Source organism: Hyalella azteca, unplaced genomic scaffold (genome assembly GCF_000764305.2).
Source record: "Hyalella azteca isolate HAZT.00-mixed unplaced genomic scaffold, Hazt_2.0.2 contig3411, whole genome shotgun sequence".
In the NCBI taxonomy this organism is placed as follows: Eukaryota; Metazoa; Arthropoda; class Malacostraca; order Amphipoda; family Hyalellidae; genus Hyalella; species Hyalella azteca.
In genome coordinates, this window is record NW_025933661.1 from 112,950 (window position 1) to 120,427 (window position 7,478).

The 7,478-nt window shown below is 37.4% G+C and overlaps 1 long non-coding RNA gene across 1 annotated transcript; it reads left to right on the forward strand.

Moving 5' to 3' along the window:
• The first annotated feature begins 80 nt into the window (after nt 1-80).
• LOC108681756 lies at nt 81-7,152 on the forward strand. The gene is made up of 4 exons (XR_001931523.2): nt 81-102; nt 761-895; nt 4,094-4,194; nt 6,756-7,152. It is a non-coding gene; the product is annotated as an uncharacterized LOC108681756 (long non-coding RNA).
• Nucleotides 7,153-7,478: the final 326 nt, after the last annotated feature.

A 7,478-nucleotide genomic window follows, 5' to 3' on the forward strand; every position in this document is an offset into this window, starting at 1 on the left:
CATGCAACGCTATCATCACAGGTGAGGCATGTGGGCCTATCATCACAGGTGAGGCATGCAACGCTATCATCACAGGTGAGGCATGTGGGCCTATCATCACAGGTGAGGCATGCGGTGCTATCATCACATGTGAGGCATGCAGTGCCATCATCACAGGTGAGGCGTGCAGTGCTGTCATCACAGGTGAGGCATGCAGCGCTATCATCACATGTGAGGCATGCAACGCTATCATCACAGGTGAGGCGTGCAGTGCTATCATCACAGGTGAGGCATGCAGTGCTATCATCACAGGTGAGGCATGCAGTGCTATCATCACAGGTGAGGCATGCGGTGCTATCATCACATGTGAGGCATGCAGTGCTATCATCACAGGTGAGGCGTGCAGTGCTGTCATCACAGGTGAGGCATGAGGGCTTATCATTTGTGGTGAAATAATAATGCTGTAAGTTACTGCAAGCAATATAGTTTACGCTTACATTATCATTTACATATCATTGATGCAATGATAGTTTATATTTTGATACACCGATAAGATGCATTATAATGCTTTGACAATTCACATAATCATTAATAATAAAGATCAAGAAATAAATGTATGTTTGCATAGCACTCGTAGTTTAGAGTGTCATTATCATTCACATCACTTACATCATCAATTACATCATCATTTACATTATAATCTGCATTACCATTTACATTATCGCTTACATCATCGTCTACATTATCATTAATGCGATGATAATTAACATTGTTATCGTAGGTTATCGCGAATCGCTGAGCTGCGCGCTAAGCTGTACGAGGGGCGGCCGCCCCCCGCCGCAGCGGCGGCCGCCGGCGACGTGGAGGCGGGAGGGGGAGGGGAGGACGAGCCCATGACCGCGCAGGCGCAGAGACAGTGAGTCAATTTGACCCACTTTTCCGTATATTAGTATATTATATAGTATATTCTTGTAAATAATTGGTTATTTACTGAATCTGGTTATTTAATTATTTTGTTATGAACAGATTTTGTCATATTGCTATACCAGGAATGTTGCTCACTGACGATTGAAATTTGAAATGTTTCGACTCTTCTATAGTTTTTATGAATAATAATTTCTTTGGTCGATATCAGACGCTGTATTTTCAGGTCGACTTTGTTTGGTTTATAATTTTTGATGTAGTCATTTGATTTTTGAATAGAAGGGTCTGAGTATTGGTTTGGAAAATGCTTGCTGATGCAAGGATATAACAAAGTAAACAGGATATTATATATTATAGAAAGAAGAAATACACTACTAGATTTCTGACAACAGTATTGTAAACGGCAATTTTAAACGATCAAATTTGCCTCAATAAAAAAGTTCAAGGTAGGCAAACAGCTTATCCGTGAAAAAGACTATGCGAAACGTTGTGCATTTTCCTGCCTCAAACTAAAATAATTTGTTATTGTTTTGTCGCTACCCAAGGGATGCGAATTCTGTGGATCGCTATTCTTGGTACCGCGTGTAAGTAACCTGCTTATGACCAACGGAACCCACTTTGAACATCTTCCCACGAGGCATTTGACGTTGAGACAACGCTCATTAAGCGTTTTTAACGTTAAAATAACGTCGATTAAACGTTAATTTCGCGTCATTTGCCTGGAGGGTTATCCTGCTCTGTTGAACTTTAAAAAATTCGTGCATATTTATATTTTATTTTATATTACAATGGTGCCTTAAAATTAGATGAAAACCGTTCTCTGATGAGGGTCGAATAAGTAAAAGCTGATGATTTCTCAATCAAATTGATTTGAATCGCACAAAGGAACGAAAATTGCGCAAAAAGAACAAATGCATCGCTAAACTTAAAAAAATTCGTCTTTGTTTCTGTACCAGTCAATACTAAGTTAGTGGCCCAGAGGTCGACTGTAATGCCCTTAAGGAAGATCATGGGATGATGAAACGGTCGACTTCCGAAGCGAATTGCTTTGCGTGTGAAAAATTGCTTATTAAATTGTGCCGCGTCCAGTACGCGTGCGACATATACTTTTAGTTTGTAGCCTTACGGCGTAGCGCGTAGCTGGATTCGGGGTCGCAGCCACCTGCCATTCATTACAGTTTTGATGTTCCTAGGAGTTAAGTTTCCGCTGAAAGCTTCCGCTGAATTAATCTTTAGGTCAATTTGCTATAATTGTCATATTGTCTTGTTCATGTTATAGTAGTTATAGTTTATAGTTCTCCAGTGTGAAGTAAAATCGTTTTCTTTCTTTTGACAGAGTAAAGTAAAATTAAATTTCGTTCACAATTTAGAATTTAAAAACTTGGGCCCATCCATTCACTTAAGTTCTAGTGATTGTATCTGTTGACACGTTCATATTTATTTTAGCCAGGAGTTGTGCGATACTGATATATTGGTTCTTTAATTACTTGGTATACTTGGTATAAATCTTCAGTTTTATATTTTCATTTGTTCTGATGTGCGGTATTTGTCCCGCAGTTTTACAAGAAGAATAAGGAGGCACGGAATGACTATACTACTTTCCTTATAATTGTCCTGCCTGGCTCGATGAGGTGGCCGTTTGTAATTTAGCCAGGACAAATTGCTATACGCAAAAAGTGTAGCAGAAACTTGAGCGTTCGTACACCGACTGATTAATGCAGCAGATGTACGCCAACCAGCGGCAAGTTTTTGTGATAATTTTCAAGACAGTCGCCCCGGGTTGACACGATCGACTGAACACATGAGGAACTGTTCAATCGGTGCTAGCGTGGGGGAACTCGTGTATATAGTAAAATTGTTCCATTGATTTCATTTAAAAGTATCTTTCGGTTACATGACATTACCTAGCGTTTGGATGTTTATCCATGAAGTTTGGAGTGAAATTTTATTTTTATTGTATCTACCGCAAAATTTTTCATAGAGCATTCGGATATTGTCAAAGTGGGTCTCAGAATATTATAGTGATTTTTTATTTATTTATATGCGTCTTCTTTAATGTTCTCGCTTATAGTTGTTGTAATTAATGTTGAATCTTCATTGCTGCTTGTTGTTCTATCTGCTAAGGTTGTTCGTGGTGTTCCACCTGCTTTGGATGTTCAGCATATTTTTGGTGTTCCATTTGCTGTGACTTTTCTTCCTGTTCTTGTTGTTCCTCTGCTGTGGCTGCTCCTCCTGTTCCTGGTTCTTGTTCTCTGCGCTAGCTGTTTTTACTGTTCTCTGTGTCCCTAACAGTGTTTGTCAGCTCTCATCCATCATGATCAGGACAAATAACTGCGAACTCTCAGAGAAGTTATTTTACTGGAAATAAGAAATACTGGTTATTTTCATGCTCATTTCTTGCTTCTATGACTATTGCTGATAATTTGCCTCTTACTTTGCTCGATGTTCTTTACTGTTCACTTTCTCATTACTTGTAATGATTTTCCCTGAAGCTTGTTTGTTCTCCTCTCTTCTTGATGTTTACGGCAGCGAATGTTCCCGATGTTCAAAAGCTCGGTGAAAATACTCCAGTAATGAACATCGCTTGCATTAAGTTGATTCTTAGTGTAAATCTGCCCTATATCGCTGCCATGTTGATTTTTGGAAGCACCTCGACGTAGATAAATACTTTTTTCTGAACGATCACGTTCTGTGTAAAACAAATTTGCCAAGAACAGACAAGTGAGCTCATTGAGTTATTGCAAAAAATTCCACTTACAAATAATATTACGACTACAGTACTAACTCTTTTTAAAATGTGAAAGCGTGTCGTTAAAAAGTTTCGCAGTGTGCTGGACCCATCGAACTTGAACTTGGTGGCCACAAGTAAAACCAATGGCAAATGTAACCGACCGCTAGAATAGAGACGAAATAAGTATGGGGACGAGACTAGGCTCGGAACTATGGCATGTGGGGATGAAACTAGGTACGAAATTTGGAGTCCCTTTCACGAAATGATTGACTTTTTACCTGTTGTTACTGATGATGTCCCGACAATTGGAAAATATATTAGCGTTTATTTTGGCTATTATTAATAATAATAGTTGGTTACGATAGTTGGATGGAATTTTTGACGTTTTGGGGGGCTTTTCTAAATAGCGATATCCTGCAGACAAATGGCGGCCATTTTCTAAATAGCGATATCCTACAGACAAATGGCGGCCATGATGAGTCGCCAGGAGACGATCCACAGCGTTGACTCCTTCGCCTCACACGACGATGACTTCGCTGAGTATGGCGATGAGTCCATGGGTGAGTAATCCATCATTATTTTTAACGTGTTATTCGTATTAATTATTCTTCTTAATACATCCTGATGGCGACGTTTGTTCTCTGTGACATTCTTCTCTGAATTTCATACACGAGGAATCCCTTCTTTTACAGTATAGAGGTTTTCGTTGTTGAGACCTAATGTCATGACGTACGTATTTCAACTAGTGAATTTCTTTGACAATTGAAATTTGCCGTGAAATTTTTACGAATTTTTTGGGTAAATTACCGTGAACATCCAAAGTGGCAATGTGGTAAACTGACGTGAATTTTCCAAGCCCAAATAATGAAGCAGCAATGATTTCGCATTTCAATTTTTATCGAAAGTCTAAGATTTAAAGTGTTTTGCCTTAGTTTTTGATTAATTTACAAAATTCTTCTCTCGGTCCAATCGGAGTTTTTAACCGAACAGACTTTTTTCATCGTTGAAAAAATGTTCTTATATGTTTTGCTATTAACGACTAGGCAATATAACACATATATTGAAATCACATGTTGATTTATGCATTCAAAACGGAATAGAATGTTTTCATTAGGGTGATCGCGAACCCATGAACTTCAGAACTACCTATTTGAGGTCACAAGCAATTAATCAGTTAATTGGATTAACCCATTAATATTAGGAGTCAGTTGATGGGAGCATCTCATTAACTGAACACATGAAATCTATTTAATTCTATGGTCGGTTATTTAATTAGTCTCATTATGTACTGTGCAAGTATTGGGTGAGATAAGTGGCAGGGAGATTATCCACAGTTTTGTTTTCGCCGTTTTGTTTATCCCAAATATCAGACGTACATTTCTTCAAGTAGGAATTTTAGTTCATATTCGATGAGTGTTCAAATTTTCCGCAGTTGGTCTGCCATTCAAATGAATCGACTCCTATATAAATCTCCACATTAGATAGAAATTCTTTTTTTAATCGCTCGTTAACGATTTATTTCCCTTGAAAAGAAATTATTATTCTGAAAAGGTATATTCTGAATCTGCCAAGTTATCAGTAAAATTCTCAGTATCAGTAAAATCAGCAGAGAATTAGTTGCCTGATTTACAAAAGTGACAAATGTTCTGTATGACTTTTATCAGTTCTTTCTTTATTGTCTAGCGTTAGACTCTTTGGTTGTGATCTTGATATGTCAACAGGATGAAAAATTAATGCAACAATATTATTGAATGACATATTTTGTGATATAGAATGTGTTCATGAAATTCTTGTCCAACTTCCGAATGCTTTAATTGAATGATTGTTTGTTTTTTCAAAGGCAAAGTTCAATTTAACCCCGAACTACTTAATCATCAAAGATATTATCATATCCCACTTCTTAAAAGCAATGTATTTATTTCATTTATTGATATTCGCGAAAATTTTTACAAGAGACGGCCACAAAAAATTATCCTTAATACCTACAGTTTAGCAGCTGACTCAATTAAAAATTTCCATTGAACTAAAAAGCATTAATCTGGGCAACATATCCAGATTCTAATCTTGTGTATGTCAAATGTTTTCCTCTTTTTGAACCCACAAAACGAAATAACTCCGAATATTTTGGTTCATACCAATTTAAAAAGCTATCCCAGAAATTCCTATATGTCAAGATCGTTTTATCCAATTTTCTCAATAGCCTGCAATACGAAATTTCATGTTAAAGATTACTAACCTGATTGTAAAATTGAAAAATTTTAGATACAAAATATTTTTGGCTCATAATATCTTTGTTGATGACATTTTTACGTTGAGATTGTTGAATGTGTTTGTGGTAGCCGCTGCAAGGTTTACTGAGGTGTGGTAATGAAGGTTTTCTTCAAAACTAACTGCAAAAATTCCTTTTCCTTCTTCATTTCTCATCTCATTGTGGTGTCTCTTTTTACTTCTTCTCTTTGAAGCCTCTTTATTTCTTTTGATATTCCACGTTATTAAGAGAACGTTAATTTGAGGGTTACACCTATTTTTAGTTTTTTTATTTATAATTTTTTTTGTTGCAGGTTTCATTCAATCGAATCAGTTAATATGTTTAAGAACACGTTTAAGTAAACGTTTAATTATTCCCTCGCAGTAAGCAATTTATGGATACTGGTATCTTCGAATACAAACTTTCACAAACAAATAATATAGTGGCTAGGTGAACCATGTTATACATATATATGTATAATATCCAATATAAAATATATCCCGATTGCTCGCATTACGTTGAGAGAATCACGAATGAATCAGAATATTATGAATCTTTCAGTTTCTTTCATAAATCACGTCCGAAAGCTCAGTGCAAGGTTCATCCATCTTTTTTGCTTGCCCCGTGGTTAGTCCATTTACCCACCGTACATTAATTAGTGAACCACTTTTATTATTTCGCTAGCGGATGCGAATTCACTTTCCACACAAAGTTTAGTTTAAAAGTCAGAAAGTTTTGATGCCAAGTTCGTCCAGAGCCTTTTATTAGTTTAATAGTTTCCTCAATGTCGGTGATTCGTAACGATTATTTATTTAAAGGTTTAGAAATGATTAACCAATTAGTTTCCACTTGGATTCGTTCTTTGCGTTTCAGAATTTTTGGATGGCGACTCAGCGTCTCTGACGAACATAAATCTCTGGTGCAGGGACAGAGCCAGCGGCCGATGGGTGCCTCTGTAATCTCTTACTGCCTGCCTTATCAGTGCAAAATTCTGCCTTATCATTGGAAATCGAACGGTCTTTATAATTGCATCGAACGATCTTTATCGTTGCGAAATTTCTTTATCAGTGCCGAACTTCCTTATCAGTGCAAAACTTTCTTATCTGCGTGGAAATCTAAATTGCCATCAATGCTGAAATTTGAATTGTAACGGTGAATATTATTAACTTCATCATCTCCTCGGAAATCGTACTTTATTTTCACTACAGAAATCGAACTTTCTTATCAGGACTGAAATCGAACTTCTTTATAACTTAGGAAACCGAAATTTCTTATCTTATGACCTTATGACCTTATGATGAGTTTAGGACGTCGCAGTCCACGGTCACGCTGATGCGCCGCCTTCGTCGTCCTCCGTCTCCGAGTCGTCGTCGGATGTAACGTTGAACGTGTTCCGTCTATTAGCCCTCATTTGGGCAAGTTGATGCAAGATGCTGTTGCTTGTCGCTTGCTGATGGTAGTTTCCCATAACTGGACAGTCCGGGATCTTGCTCAACCACTTGTCCAGTTGTCTCTTGAATGTTGCAAGGGTAAACTCCCCTCCTCTCAGCTCTTTTGGCAAGGCATTAAAGCTGTCTCTTATACACATCTACAGTG